This window comes from Stenella coeruleoalba (genome assembly GCF_951394435.1).
Source record: "Stenella coeruleoalba genome assembly, chromosome: 1".
Taxonomy (NCBI): Eukaryota; Metazoa; Chordata; class Mammalia; order Artiodactyla; family Delphinidae; genus Stenella; species Stenella coeruleoalba.
Window position 1 is genome coordinate 156,433,285 of NC_137169.1, and position 15,890 is coordinate 156,449,174.

The following is a 15,890-nucleotide window of genomic DNA, read 5'->3' on the forward strand; positions in this document are numbered from 1 at the left end:
CTGCAGCTAGCCCACAGGTCCCAGAAAACTAGATGCCTCTTTATGTAAGTGAGTTTTGGGGAGATTTGTTGCAAAGCATTATCGCAGCAAGAGCTGACTAATACAACGTTCTCCAAATCACTGCCATGTCCACGGCTGCCACCGTGCCTACGTGTAAGGCAACTGTGTCCTCGAACTTTGAGAACTCCTGAATTCTCGGTGCCTCTCCAACACAATGTACGTGGCTAAGGTGTCCCCAGATAACTTCACTAACGTACCAGCGAGACCGCCCTATGCTTTTATTGAACGTAATGCAACGCTCTTTCTATTCGTTCTCTGTTTCTACGTGGGTAAAATGCTTTCCGTCCGTCTAAAAGGATGGAAAATCGGCACAAAACACTCTGTGGATAGTTGTTTTTCACAAAGGAAAATCACAAACGAAACAGGCATTTCGCCGGGTGCAGAGCACTAACGCCCCCTAGTGCCTCTCAATGCCAAGTGGACAGAGGCACTTCATTAAATATCGAATCCCAGCTCTCTCCGCTTGAGAGGGAGAGCAAGCCATTCTCAGGTGGAGGAGGGCTGTTTTCAGCAGCTATCTGCAACGTTCTGTGGACCTGGCCACTGTGTAGCTACAAAGAAACCTTTTGTCTGAGGAAACTAACTAAAGAAACTTGAAAGTGGAGGAAGAGAGAAAGAATGAGACAACACCCTCATCTCGGTGACTCATCCACTTATTCGTTCACTTACCAAATCAAATATCCACTACGCGTAGAGAGTCCTGGGCTGAAAACCCGCACAGAACACGGAGACGTACCCCCATTCGCAGGGAGGTTAGGTACCAGAGAGGGAGACAAGATGTAGATTACCTTACGGCAGTTCCGCACATGTCCTGTTAAAGTGTTTGCAGCTCCAGGGGAGAGAAGGGATCCAGAAATCGCTTGGATTCTCAGTGAAGTCTTCCCAGAGAAGGAGGTGCAAAATACGCGGACTGGAAGAAACAAAAAAATTAACCTCGTGGGTAGATATGAAACGGAGCAGAGGTGCACAGATACTTAGACCCCGTTCTTTCTTGAAACGTCTGGAAAGTGAAACTGAAGCCAAATTACGGAGGGCCTTGAGTGTCAGTCTTCGGAGCTTGGCCGTACGGGGTTGACAGCGGGTGCCACGGACGGCTCGGACGAGGGCAAGGGCATAACCCAAGAGCCCTGGGAGGTGTAGGAGAGGTCGCAGCGAGGGAGATAGAAAGGCATGCGATTCTCCGAAGCAGTCACCGTAACCCAGGTGTAAACTCATAAACGGTAGACGCCGAGTAAGGGCGACACAGATGGCAGGGAGGAGTACGAGGGACACTAGAAAGGAAAACGCTCAGGGCTTCACCAGGGATCGGGTGCATTCCTTTCTCCCTCTAACAGAGGTTATCAGTAACCGGGCTAGTCGCTGGGAATCAAGAGTAAGCCAAAGAGGCGTGATCTCTTCTTCCTCACGGACCACCACGGGGTAAACTTACCTACCTGAAACTGGATGGGAAAGGCGATGACGGCCATAAGCGAGAGGTGCGTGGTGTCACGTGAGCTACGGTAGGGGGACGTGATGAGCTGAGTAGGTAAGGGGACGCTTTCTTGACCAAGTGACACCTGAGAAGAGATGAGAAGGGTGAGGCGGCATCGGTCAGCTGCAAAGTAAACAGAGGGACACTGCCTGCAGAGGGGCAGCACGGGCAATGCGCCGTTGTAAGTATGCAGGCCTGAGAGGAGGCCACTGTGGGCAGGATGACTGAGAATGGAAGGAAGGAGCTGCAAGACGAGGCCGCAGAGATCACGCTCCACCCTGCCCAGGCGATGCCCTGCCCTGCGGACTAGCACACCCAGAGAGAGAGTACCGGTGCACAGCCAGCTGAGAAGCCTGCTCGAGGATGCAAGGCAAGGCTGCTTCTTTCACCAAGAAAGTCTTGCCTGGTAAACTAAACGGCGTATCGATGGAGCGGACACGTGATTTTACATTCTGAAGCAGGCGCCCCGCCTTACGGAACGGCGACGGTTCTCAGGGGGGCCGGGCAGGAGCCGCTCCGCGCGTCTGTCCCAGGGACCCACCCGCCTGCGGGACCTCCGGCCGCCTCGCAGGAAGCTACGACGCCCAGCCCCGTGGCTACCTGTGCAGCGAGGTGTACTCCGCGGACGCGTGCCACACACACTTCAAGTGGGAGGGCGGCCTGAGTGGCAAGGCGAGAGGCCGGCCTGCCGCGCGTACCAAGAAGGCGCTCTTCGGCCTGGGCCTAGGTGCTTGCGCCGCCCCCCTGGGCCTACCGGGCTCTGAGGGCCCTGCCCTGGACCCCCTGCCCTCCTGCCCTTGGTTCAGTCACAGCAGAGGTGGCCACACACACACCCTCTGTGACCTCGGCGTTCCACCCTCCTGCAGCCCCGCCCGCCCCCCCTCCGCCGGTTGCCCTGGGCTACGGAAGCTGCATCCTGGGGCCAGGGGGTTCCCAGGAGGCCAAGGGAAGACACGATGGCCTTAAGTGAGTCGCAGAGGCCTTACGTGGGCTTGTGTGGTTGGGTTCACCTCTTACGTTTCACCGAACTCTGCGAGAAGACAGGGACCTGCAGCCTCACAGTTGGGCTCCACGGTAAGGTGTGCGGGACAGACCTCAAACTGACCCACGGCATGGAGCGACACCCGCCATCGAGAGGTCTACAAGAGAGCCGCTGCAGCTAGCCCACAGGTCCCAGAAAACTAGATGCCTCTTTATGTAAGTGAGTTTTGGGGAGATTTGTTGCAAAGCATTATCGCAGCAAGAGCTGACTAATACAACGTTCTCCAAATCACTGCCATGTCCACGGCTGCCACCGTGCCTACGTGTAAGGCAACTGTGTCCTCGAACTTTGAGAACTCCTGAATTCTCGGTGCCTCTCCAACACAATGTACGTGGCTAAGGTGTCCCCAGATAACCTCACTAACGTACCACCGAGACCGCCCTAAGCTTTTATTGAACGTAATGCAACGCTCTTTCTATTCGTTCTCTGTTTCTACGTGGGTAAAATGCTTTCCGTCCGTCGAAAAGGATGGAAAATCGGCACAAAACACTCTGTGGATAGTTGTTTTTCACAAAGGAAAATCACAAACGAAACAGGCATTTCGCCGGGTGCAGAGCACTAACGCCCCCTAGTGCCTCTCAATGCCAAGTGGACAGAGGCACTTCATTAAATATCGAATCCCAGCTCTCTCCGCTTGAGAGGGAGAGCAAGCCATTCTCAGGTGGAGGAGGGCTGTTTTCAGCAGCTATCTGCAACGTTCTGTGGACCTGGCCACTGTGTAGCTACAAGGAAACCTTTTGTCTGAGGAACCTAACTAAAGAAACTTGAAAGTGGAGGAAGAGAGAAAGAATGAGACAACACCCTCATCTCGGTGACTCATCCACTTATTCGTTCACTTACCAAATCAAATATCCACTACGCGTAGAGAGTCCTGGGCTGAAAACCCGCACAGAACACGGAGACGTACCCCCATTCGCAGGGAGGTTAGGTACCAGAGAGGGAGACAAGATGTAGATTACCTTACGGCAGTTCCGCACATGTCCTGTTAAAGTGTTTGCAGCTCCAGGGGAGAGAAGGGATCCAGAAATCGCTTGGATTCTCAGTGAAGTCTTCCCAGAGAAGGAGGTGCAAAATAGGCGGACTGGAAGAAACAAAAAAATTAACCTCGTGGGTAGATATGAAACGGAGCAGAGGTTCACAGATACTTAGACCCCGTTCTTTCTTGACACGTCTGGAAAGTGAAACTGAAGCCAAATTACGGAGGGCCTTGAGTGTCAGTCTTCGGAGCTTGGCCGTACGGGGTTGACAGCGGGTGCCACGGACGGCTCGGACGAGGGCAAGGGCATAACCCAAGAGCCCTGGGAGGTGTAGGAGAGGTCGCAGCGAGGGAGATAGAAAGGCATGCGATTCTCCGAAGCAGTCACCGTAACCCAGGTGTAAACTCATAAACGGTAGACGCCGAGTAAGGGCGACACAGATGGCAGGGAGGAGTACGAGGGACACTAGAAAGGAAAACGCTCAGGGCTTCACCAGGGATCGGGTGCATTCCTTTCTCCCTCTAACAGAGGTTATCAGTAACCGGGCTAGTCGCTGGGAATCAAGAGTAAGCCAAACAGGCGTGATCTCTTCTTCCTCACGGACCACCATGGGGTAAACTTACCTACCTGAAACTGGATGGGAAAGGCGATGACGGCCATAAGCGAGAGGTGCGTGGTGTCACGTGAGCTACGGTAGGGGGACGTGATGAGCTGAGTAGGTAAGGGGACGCTTTCTTGACCAAGTGACACCTGAGAAGAGATGAGAAGGGTGAGGTGGCATCGGTCAGCTGCAAACTAAACAGAGGGACACTGCCTGCAGAGGGGCAGCACGGGCCATGCGCCGTTGTAAGTATGCAGGCCTGAGAGGAGGCCACTGTGGGCAGGATGACTGAGAATGGAAGGAAGGAGCTGCAAGACGAGGCCGCAGAGATCACGCTCCACCCTGCCCAGGCGATGCCCTGCCCTGCGGACTAGCACACCCAGAGAGAGAGTACCGGTGCACAGCCAGCTGAGAAGCCTGCTCGAGGATGCAAGGCAAGGCTGCTTCTTTCACCAAGAAAGTCTTGCCTGGTAAACTAAACGGCGTATCGATGGAGCGGACACGTGATTTTACATTCTGAAGCAGGCGCCCCGCCTTACGGAACGGCGACGTTTCTCAGGGGGGCCGGGCAGGAGCCGCTCCGCGCGTCTGTCCCAAGGACCCACCCGCCTGCGGGACCTCCGGCCGCCTCGCAGGAAGCTACGACGCCCAGCCCCGTGGCTACCTGTGCAGCGAGGTGTACTCCGCGGACGCGTGCCACACACACTTCAAGTGGGAGGGCGGCCTGAGTGGCAAGGCGAGAGGCCGGCCTGCCGCGCGTACCAAGAAGGCGCTCTTCGGCCTGGGCCTAGGTGCTTGCGCCGCCCCCCTGGGCCTACCGGGCTCTGAGGGCCCTGCCCTGGACCCCCTGCCCCCCTGCCCTTGGTTCAGTCACAGCAGAGGTGGCCACACCCACACCCTCTGTGACCTCGGCGTTCCACCCTCCTGCAGCCCCGCCCGCCCCCCCTCCGCCGGTTGCCCTGGGCTACGGAAGCTGCATCCTGGGGCCAGGGGGTTCCCAGGAGGCCAAGGGAAGACACGATGGCCTTAAGTGAGTCGCAGAGGCCTTACGTGGGCTTGTGTGGTTGGGTTCACCTCTTACGTTTCACCGAACTCTGCGAGAAGACAGGGACCTGCAGCCTCACAGTTGGGCTCCACGGTAAGGTGTGCGGGACAGACCTCAAACTGACCCACGGCATGGAGCGACACCCGCCATCGAGAGGTCTACAAGAGAGCCGCTGCAGCTAGCCCACAGGTCCCAGAAAACTAGATGCCTCTTTATGTAAGTGAGTTTTGGGGAGATTTGTTGCAAAGCATTATCGCAGCAAGAGCTGACTAATACAACGTTCTCCAAATCACTGCCATGTCCACGGCTGCCACCGTGCCTACGTGTAAGGCAACTGTGTCCTCGAACTTTGAGAACTCCTGAATTCTCGGTGCCTCTCCAACACAATGTACGTGGCTAAGGTGTCCCCAGATAACCTCACTAACGTACCACCGAGACCGCCCTAAGCTTTTATTGAACGTAATGCAACGCTCTTTCTATTCGTTCTCTGTTTCTACGTGGGTAAAATGCTTTCCGTCAGTCGAAAAGGATGGAAAATCGGCACAAAACACTCTGTGGATAGTTGTTTTTCACAAAGGAAAATCACAAACGAAACAGGCATTTCGCCGGGTGCAGAGCACTAACGCCCCCTAGTGCCTCTCAATGCCAAGTGGACAGAGGCACTTCATTAAATATCGAATCCCAGCTCTCTCCGCTTGAGAGGGAGAGCAAGCCATTCTCAGGTGGAGGAGGGCTGTTTTCAGCAGCTATCTGCAACGTTCTGTGGACCTGGCCACTGTGTAGCTACAAGGAAACCTTTTGTCTGAGGAACCTAACTAAAGAAACTTGAAAGTGGAGGAAGAGAGAAAGAATGAGACAACACCCTCATCTCGGTGACTCATCCACTTATTCGTTCACTTACCAAATCAAATATCCACTACGCGTAGAGAGTCCTGGGCTGAAAACCCGCACAGAACACGGAGACGTACCCCCATTCGCAGGGAGGTTAGGTACCAGAGAGGGAGACAAGATGTAGATTACCTTACGGCAGTTCCGCACATGTCCTGTTAAAGTGTTTGCAGCTCCAGGGGAGAGAAGGGATCCAGAAATCGCTTGGATTCTCAGTGAAGTCTTCCCAGAGAAGGAGGTGCAAAATAGGCGGACTGGAAGAAACAAAAAAAATTAACCTCGTGGGTAGATATGAAACGGAGCAGAGGTTCACAGATACTTAGACCCCGTTCTTTCTTGACACGTCTGGAAAGTGAAACTGAAGCCAAATTAAAGAGGGCCTTGAGTGTCAGTCTTCGAAGCTTGGCCGTACGGGGTTGACAGCGGGTGCCACAGACGGCTCGGACGAGGACAAGGGCATAACCCAAGAGCCCTGGGAGGTGTAGGAGAGGTCGCAGCGAGGGAGATAGAAAGGCATGCGATTCTCCGAAGCAGTCACCGTAACCCAGGTGTAAACTCATAAACGGTAGACGCCGAGTAAGGGCGACACAGATGGCAGGGAGGAGTACGAGGGACACTAGAAAGGAAAACGCTCAGGGCTTCACGAGGAATCGGGTGCATTCCTTTCTCCCTCTAACAGAGGTTATCAGTAACCGGGCTAGTCGCTGGGAATCAAGAGTAAGCCAAACAGGCGTGATCTCTTCTTCCTCACGGACCACCACGGGGTAAACTTACCTACCTGAAACTGGATGGGAAAGGCGATGACGGCCATAAGCGAGAGGTGCGTGGTGTCACGTGAGCTACGGTAGGGGGACGTGATGAGCTGAGTAGGTAAGGGGACGCTTTCTTGACCAAGTGACACCTGAGAAGAGATGAGAAGGGTGAGGCGGCATCGGTCAGCTGCAAACTAAACACAGGGACACTGCCTGCAGAGGGGCAGCACGGGCCATGCGCCGTTGTAAGTATGCAGGCCTGAGAGGAGGCCACTGTGGGCAGGATGACTGAGAATGGAAGGAAGGAGCTGCAAGACGAGGCCGCAGAGATCACGCTCCACCCTGCCCAGGCGATGCCCTGCCCTGCGGACTAGCACACCCAGAGAGAGAGTACCGGTGCACAGCCAGCTGAGAAGCCTGCTCGAGGATGCAAGGCAAGGCTGCTTCTTTCACCAAGAAAGTCTTGCCTGGTAAACTAAACGGCGTATCGATGGAGCGGACACGTGATTTTACATTCTGAAGCAGGCGCCCCGCCTTACGGAACGGCGACGGTTCTCAGGGGGGCCGGGCAGGAGCCGCTCCGCGCGTCTGTCCCAGGGACCCACCCGCCTGCGGGACCTCCGGCCGCCTCGCAGGAAGCTACGACGCCCAGCCCCGTGGCTACCTGTGCAGCGAGGTGTACTCCGCGGACGCGTGCCACACACACTTCAAGTGGGAGGGCGGCCTGAGTGGCAAGGCGAGAGGCCGGCCTGCCGCGCGTACCAAGAAGGCGCTCTTCGGCCTGGGCCTAGGTGCTTGCGCCACACCCCTGGGCCTACCGGGCTCTGAGGGCCCTGCCCTGGACCCCCTGCCCCCCTGCCCTTGGTTCAGTCACAGCAGAGGTGGCCACACCCACACCCTCTGTGACCTCGGCGTTCCACCCTCCTGCAGCCCCGCCCGCCCCCCCTCCGCCGGTTGCCCTGGGCTACGGAAGCTGCATCCTGGGGCCAGGGGGTTCCCAGGAGGCCAAGGGAAGACACGATGGCCTTAAGTGAGTCGCAGAGGCCTTACGTGGGCTTGTGTGGTTGGGTTCACCTCTTACGTTTCACCGAACTCTGCGAGAAGACAGGGACCTGCAGCCTCACAGTTGGGCTCCACGGTAAGGTGTGCGGGACAGACCTCAAACTGACCCACGGCATGGAGCGACACCCGCCATCGAGAGGTCTACAAGAGAGCCGCTGCAGCTAGCCCACAGGTCCCAGAAAACTAGATGCCTCTTTATGTAAGTGAGTTTTGGGGAGATTTGTTGCAAAGCATTATCGCAGCAAGAGCTGACTAATACAACGTTCTCCAAATCACTGCCATGTCCACGGCTGCCACCGTGCCTACGTGTAAGGCAACTGTGTCCTCGAACTTTGAGAACTCCTGAATTCTCGGTGCCTCTCCAACACAATGTACGTGGCTAAGGTGTCCCCAGATAACTTCACTAACGTACCAGCGAGACCGCCCTATGCTTTTATTGAACGTAATGCAACGCTCTTTCTATTCGTTCTCTGTTTCTACGTGGGTAAAATGCTTTCCGTCCGTCTAAAAGGATGGAAAATCGGCACAAAACACTCTGTGGATAGTTGTTTTTCACAAAGGAAAATCACAAACGAAACAGGCATTTCGCCGGGTGCAGAGCACTAACGCCCCCTAGTGCCTCTCAATGCCAAGTGGACAGAGGCACTTCATTAAATATCGAATCCCAGCTCTCTCCGCTTGAGAGGGAGAGCAAGCCATTCTCAGGTGGAGGAGGGCTGTTTTCAGCAGCTATCTGCAACGTTCTGTGGACCTGGCCACTGTGTAGCTACAAAGAAACCTTTTGTCTGAGGAAACTAACTAAAGAAACTTGAAAGTGGAGGAAGAGAGAAAGAATGAGACAACACCCTCATCTCGGTGACTCATCCACTTATTCGTTCACTTACCAAATCAAATATCCACTACGCGTAGAGAGTCCTGGGCTGAAAACCCGCACAGAACACGGAGACGTACCCCCATTCGCAGGGAGGTTAGGTACCAGAGAGGGAGACAAGATGTAGATTACCTTACGGCAGTTCCGCACATGTCCTGTTAAAGTGTTTGCAGCTCCAGGGGAGAGAAGGGATCCAGAAATCGCTTGGATTCTCAGTGAAGTCTTCCCAGAGAAGGAGGTGCAAAATACGCGGACTGGAAGAAACAAAAAAATTAACCTCGTGGGTAGATATGAAACGGAGCAGAGGTGCACAGATACTTAGACCCCGTTCTTTCTTGAAACGTCTGGAAAGTGAAACTGAAGCCAAATTACGGAGGGCCTTGAGTGTCAGTCTTCGGAGCTTGGCCGTACGGGGTTGACAGCGGGTGCCACGGACGGCTCGGACGAGGGCAAGGGCATAACCCAAGAGCCCTGGGAGGTGTAGGAGAGGTCGCAGCGAGGGAGATAGAAAGGCATGCGATTCTCCGAAGCAGTCACCGTAACCCAGGTGTAAACTCATAAACGGTAGACGCCGAGTAAGGGCGACACAGATGGCAGGGAGGAGTACGAGGGACACTAGAAAGGAAAACGCTCAGGGCTTCACCAGGGATCGGGTGCATTCCTTTCTCCCTCTAACAGAGGTTATCAGTAACCGGGCTAGTCGCTGGGAATCAAGAGTAAGCCAAACAGGCGTGATCTCTTCTTCCTCACGGACCACCACGGGGTAAACTTACCTACCTGAAACTGGATGGGAAAGGCGATGACGGCCATAAGCGAGAGGTGCGTGGTGTCACGTGAGCTACGGTAGGGGGACGTGATGAGCTGAGTAGGTAAGGGGACGCTTTCTTGACCAAGTGACACCTGAGAAGAGATGAGAAGGGTGAGGCGGCATCGGTCAGCTGCAAACTAAACAGAGGGACACTGCCTGCAGAGGGGCAGCACGGGCAATGCGCCGTTGTAAGTATGCAGGCCTGAGAGGAGGCCACTGTGGGCAGGATGACTGAGAATGGAAGGAAGGAGCTGCAAGACGAGGCCGCAGAGATCACGCTCCACCCTGCCCAGGCGATGCCCTGCCCTGCGGACTAGCACACCCAGAGAGAGAGTACCGGTGCACAGCCAGCTGAGAAGCCTGCTCGAGGATGCAAGGCAAGGCTGCTTCTTTCACCAAGAAAGTCTTGCCTGGTAAACTAAACGGCGTATCGATGGAGCGGACACGTGATTTTACATTCTGAAGCAGGCGCCCCGCCTTACGGAACGGCGACGGTTCTCAGGGGGGCCGGGCAGGAGCCGCTCCGCGCGTCTGTCCCAGGGACCCACCCGCCTGCGGGACCTCCGGCCGCCTCGCAGGAAGCTACGACGCCCAGCCCCGTGGCTACCTGTGCAGCGAGGTGTACTCCGCGGACGCGTGCCACACACACTTCAAGTGGGAGGGCGGCCTGAGTGGCAAGGCGAGAGGCCGGCCTGCCGCGCGTACCAAGAAGGCGCTCTTCGGCCTGGGCCTAGGTGCTTGCGCCGCCCCCCTGGGCCTACCGGGCTCTGAGGGCCCTGCCCTGGACCCCCTGCCCTCCTGCCCTTGGTTCAGTCACAGCAGAGGTGGCCACACACACACCCTCTGTGACCTCGGCGTTCCACCCTCCTGCAGCCCCGCCCGCCCCCCCTCCGCCGGTTGCCCTGGGCTACGGAAGCTGCATCCTGGGGCCAGGGGGTTCCCAGGAGGCCAAGGGAAGACACGATGGCCTTAAGTGAGTCGCAGAGGCCTTACGTGGGCTTGTGTGGTTGGGTTCACCTCTTACGTTTCACCGAACTCTGCGAGAAGACAGGGACCTGCAGCCTCACAGTTGGGCTCCACGGTAAGGTGTGCGGGACAGACCTCAAACTGACCCACGGCATGGAGCGACACCCGCCATCGAGAGGTCTACAAGAGAGCCGCTGCAGCTAGCCCACAGGTCCCAGAAAACTAGATGCCTCTTTATGTAAGTGAGTTTTGGGGAGATTTGTTGCAAAGCATTATCGCAGCAAGAGCTGACTAATACAACGTTCTCCAAATCACTGCCATGTCCACGGCTGCCACCGTGCCTACGTGTAAGGCAACTGTGTCCTCGAACTTTGAGAACTCCTGAATTCTCGGTGCCTCTCCAACACAATGTACGTGGCTAAGGTGTCCCCAGATAACCTCACTAACGTACCACCGAGACCGCCCTAAGCTTTTATTGAACGTAATGCAACGCTCTTTCTATTCGTTCTCTGTTTCTACGTGGGTAAAATGCTTTCCGTCCGTCGAAAAGGATGGAAAATCGGCACAAAACACTCTGTGGATAGTTGTTTTTCACAAAGGAAAATCACAAACGAAACAGGCATTTCGCCGGGTGCAGAGCACTAACGCCCCCTAGTGCCTCTCAATGCCAAGTGGACAGAGGCACTTCATTAAATATCGAATCCCAGCTCTCTCCGCTTGAGAGGGAGAGCAAGCCATTCTCAGGTGGAGGAGGGCTGTTTTCAGCAGCTATCTGCAACGTTCTGTGGACCTGGCCACTGTGTAGCTACAAGGAAACCTTTTGTCTGAGGAACCTAACTAAAGAAACTTGAAAGTGGAGGAAGAGAGAAAGAATGAGACAACACCCTCATCTCGGTGACTCATCCACTTATTCGTTCACTTACCAAATCAAATATCCACTACGCGTAGAGAGTCCTGGGCTGAAAACCCGCACAGAACACGGAGACGTACCCCCATTCGCAGGGAGGTTAGGTACCAGAGAGGGAGACAAGATGTAGATTACCTTACGGCAGTTCCGCACATGTCCTGTTAAAGTGTTTGCAGCTCCAGGGGAGAGAAGGGATCCAGAAATCGCTTGGATTCTCAGTGAAGTCTTCCCAGAGAAGGAGGTGCAAAATAGGCGGACTGGAAGAAACAAAAAAATTAACCTCGTGGGTAGATATGAAACGGAGCAGAGGTTCACAGATACTTAGACCCCGTTCTTTCTTGACACGTCTGGAAAGTGAAACTGAAGCCAAATTACGGAGGGCCTTGAGTGTCAGTCTTCGGAGCTTGGCCGTACGGGGTTGACAGCGGGTGCCACGGACGGCTCGGACGAGGGCAAGGGCATAACCCAAGAGCCCTGGGAGGTGTAGGAGAGGTCGCAGCGAGGGAGATAGAAAGGCATGCGATTCTCCGAAGCAGTCACCGTAACCCAGGTGTAAACTCATAAACGGTAGACGCCGAGTAAGGGCGACACAGATGGCAGGGAGGAGTACGAGGGACACTAGAAAGGAAAACGCTCAGGGCTTCACCAGGGATCGGGTGCATTCCTTTCTCCCTCTAACAGAGGTTATCAGTAACCGGGCTAGTCGCTGGGAATCAAGAGTAAGCCAAACAGGCGTGATCTCTTCTTCCTCACGGACCACCATGGGGTAAACTTACCTACCTGAAACTGGATGGGAAAGGCGATGACGGCCATAAGCGAGAGGTGCGTGGTGTCACGTGAGCTACGGTAGGGGGACGTGATGAGCTGAGTAGGTAAGGGGACGCTTTCTTGACCAAGTGACACCTGAGAAGAGATGAGAAGGGTGAGGTGGCATCGGTCAGCTGCAAACTAAACAGAGGGACACTGCCTGCAGAGGGGCAGCACGGGCCATGCGCCGTTGTAAGTATGCAGGCCTGAGAGGAGGCCACTGTGGGCAGGATGACTGAGAATGGAAGGAAGGAGCTGCAAGACGAGGCCGCAGAGATCACGCTCCACCCTGCCCAGGCGATGCCCTGCCCTGCGGACTAGCACACCCAGAGAGAGAGTACCGGTGCACAGCCAGCTGAGAAGCCTGCTCGAGGATGCAAGGCAAGGCTGCTTCTTTCACCAAGAAAGTCTTGCCTGGTAAACTAAACGGCGTATCGATGGAGCGGACACGTGATTTTACATTCTGAAGCAGGCGCCCCGCCTTACGGAACGGCGACGTTTCTCAGGGGGGCCGGGCAGGAGCCGCTCCGCGCGTCTGTCCCAAGGACCCACCCGCCTGCGGGACCTCCGGCCGCCTCGCAGGAAGCTACGACGCCCAGCCCCGTGGCTACCTGTGCAGCGAGGTGTACTCCGCGGACGCGTGCCACACACACTTCAAGTGGGAGGGCGGCCTGAGTGGCAAGGCGAGAGGCCGGCCTGCCGCGCGTACCAAGAAGGCGCTCTTCGGCCTGGGCCTAGGTGCTTGCGCCGCCCCCCTGGGCCTACCGGGCTCTGAGGGCCCTGCCCTGGACCCCCTGCCCCCCTGCCCTTGGTTCAGTCACAGCAGAGGTGGCCACACCCACACCCTCTGTGACCTCGGCGTTCCACCCTCCTGCAGCCCCGCCCGCCCCCCCTCCGCCGGTTGCCCTGGGCTACGGAAGCTGCATCCTGGGGCCAGGGGGTTCCCAGGAGGCCAAGGGAAGACACGATGGCCTTAAGTGAGTCGCAGAGGCCTTACGTGGGCTTGTGTGGTTGGGTTCACCTCTTACGTTTCACCGAACTCTGCGAGAAGACAGGGACCTGCAGCCTCACAGTTGGGCTCCACGGTAAGGTGTGCGGGACAGACCTCAAACTGACCCACGGCATGGAGCGACACCCGCCATCGAGAGGTCTACAAGAGAGCCGCTGCAGCTAGCCCACAGGTCCCAGAAAACTAGATGCCTCTTTATGTAAGTGAGTTTTGGGGAGATTTGTTGCAAAGCATTATCGCAGCAAGAGCTGACTAATACAATGTTCTCCAAATCACTGCCATGTCCACGGCTGCCACCGTGCCTACGTGTAAGGCAACTGTGTCCTCGAACTTTGAGAACTCCTGAATTCTCGGTGCCTCTCCAACACAATGTACGTGGCTAAGGTGTCCCCAGATAACCTCACTAACGTACCACCGAGACCACCCTAAGCTTTTATTGAACGTAATGCAACGCTCTTTCTATTCGTTCTCTGTTTCTACGTGGGTAAAATGCTTTCCGTCAGTCTAAAAGGATGGAAAATCGGCACAAAACACTCTGTGGATAGTTGTTTTTCACAAAGGAAAATCACAAACGAAACAGGCATTTCGCCGGGTGCAGAGCACTAACGCCCCCTAGTGCCTCTCAATGCCAAGTGGACAGAGGCACTTCATTAAATATCGAATCCCAGCTCTCTCCGCTTGAGAGGGAGAGCAAGCCATTCTCAGGTGGAGGAGGGCTGTTTTCAGCAGCTATCTGCAACGTTCTGTGGACCTGGCCACTGTGTAGCTACAAGGAAACCTTTTGTCTGAGGAACCTAACTAAAGAAACTTGAAAGTGGAGGAAGAGAGAAAGAATGAGACAACACCCTCATCTCGGTGACTCATCCACTTATTCGTTCACTTACCAAATCAAATATCCACTACGCGTAGAGAGTCCTGGGCTGAAAACCCGCACAGAACACGGAGACGTACCCCCATTCACAGGGAGGTTAGGTACCAGAGAGGGAGACAAGATGTAGATTACCTTACGGCAGTTCCGCACATGTCCTGTTAAAGTGTTTGCAGCTCCAGGGGAGAGAAGGGATCCAGAAATCGCTTGGATTCTCAGTGAAGTCTTCCCAGAGAAGGAGGTGCAAAATAGGCGGACTGGAAGAAACAAAAAAATTAACCTCGTGGGTAGATATGAAACGGAGCAGAGGTTCACAGATACTTAGACCCCGTTCTTTCTTGACACGTCTGGAAAGTGAAACTGAAGCCAAATTACGGAGGGCCTTGAGTGTCAGTCTTCGGAGCTTGGCCGTACGGGGTTGACAGCGGGTGCCACGGACGGCTCGGACGAGGGCAAGGGCATAACCCAAGAGCCCTGGGAGGTGTAGGAGAGGTCGCAGCGAGGGAGATAGAAAGGCATGCGATTCTCCGAAGCAGTCACCGTAACCCAGGTGTAAACTCATAAACGGTAGACGCCGAGTAAGGGCGACACAGATGGCAGGGAGGAGTACGAGGGACACTAGAAAGGAAAACGCTCAGGGCTTCACCAGGGATCGGGTGCATTCCTTTCTCCCTCTAACAGAGGTTATCAGTAACCGGGCTAGTCGCTGGGAATCAAGAGTAAGCCAAACAGGCGTGATCTCTTCTTCCTCACGGACCACCACGGGGTAAACTTACCTACCTGAAACTGGATGGGAAAGGCGATGACGGCCATAAGCGAGAGGTGCGTGGTGTCACGTGAGCTACGGTAGGGGGACGTGATGAGCTGAGTAGGTAAGGGGACGCTTTCTTGACCAAGTGACACCTGAGAAGAGATGAGAAGGGTGAGGCGGCATCGGTCAGCTGCAAACTAAACAGAGGGACACTGCCTGCAGAGGGGCAGCACGGGCCATGCGCCGTTGTAAGTATGCAGGCCTGAGAGGAGGCCACTGTGGGCAGGATGACTGAGAATGGAAGGAAGGAGCTGCAAGACGAGGCCGCAGAGATCACGCTCCACCCTGCCCAGGCGATGCCCTGCCCTGCGGACTAGCACACCCAGAGAGAGAGTACCGGTGCACAGCCAGCTGAGAAGCCTGCTCGAGGATGCAAGGCAAGGCTGCTTCTTTCACCAAGAAAGTCTTGCCTGGTAAACTAAACGGCGTATCGATGGAGCGGACACGTGATTTTACATTCTGAAGCAGGCGCCCCGCCTTACGGAACGGCGACGGTTCTCAGGGGGGCCGGGCAGGAGCCGCTCCGCGCGTCTGTCCCAGGGACCCACCCGCCTGCGGGACCTCCGGCCGCCTCGCAGGAAGCTACGACGCCCAGCCCCGTGGCTACCTGTGCAGCGAGGTGTACTCCGCGGACGCGTGCCACACACACTTCAAGTGGGAGGGCGGCCTGAGTGGCAAGGCGAGAGGCCGGCCTGCCGCGCGTACCAAGAAGGCGCTCTTCGGCCTGGGCCTAGGTGCTTGCGCCGCCCCCCTGGGCCTACCGGGCTCTGAGGGCCCTGCCCTGGACCCCCTGCCCCCCTGCCCTTGGTTCAGTCACAGCAGAGGTGGCCACACCCACACCCTCTGTGACCTCGGCGTTCCACCCTACTGCAGCCCCGCCCGCCCCCCCTCCGCCGGTTGCCCTGGGCTACGGAAGCTGCCTCCTGGGGCCAGGGGGTTCCCAGG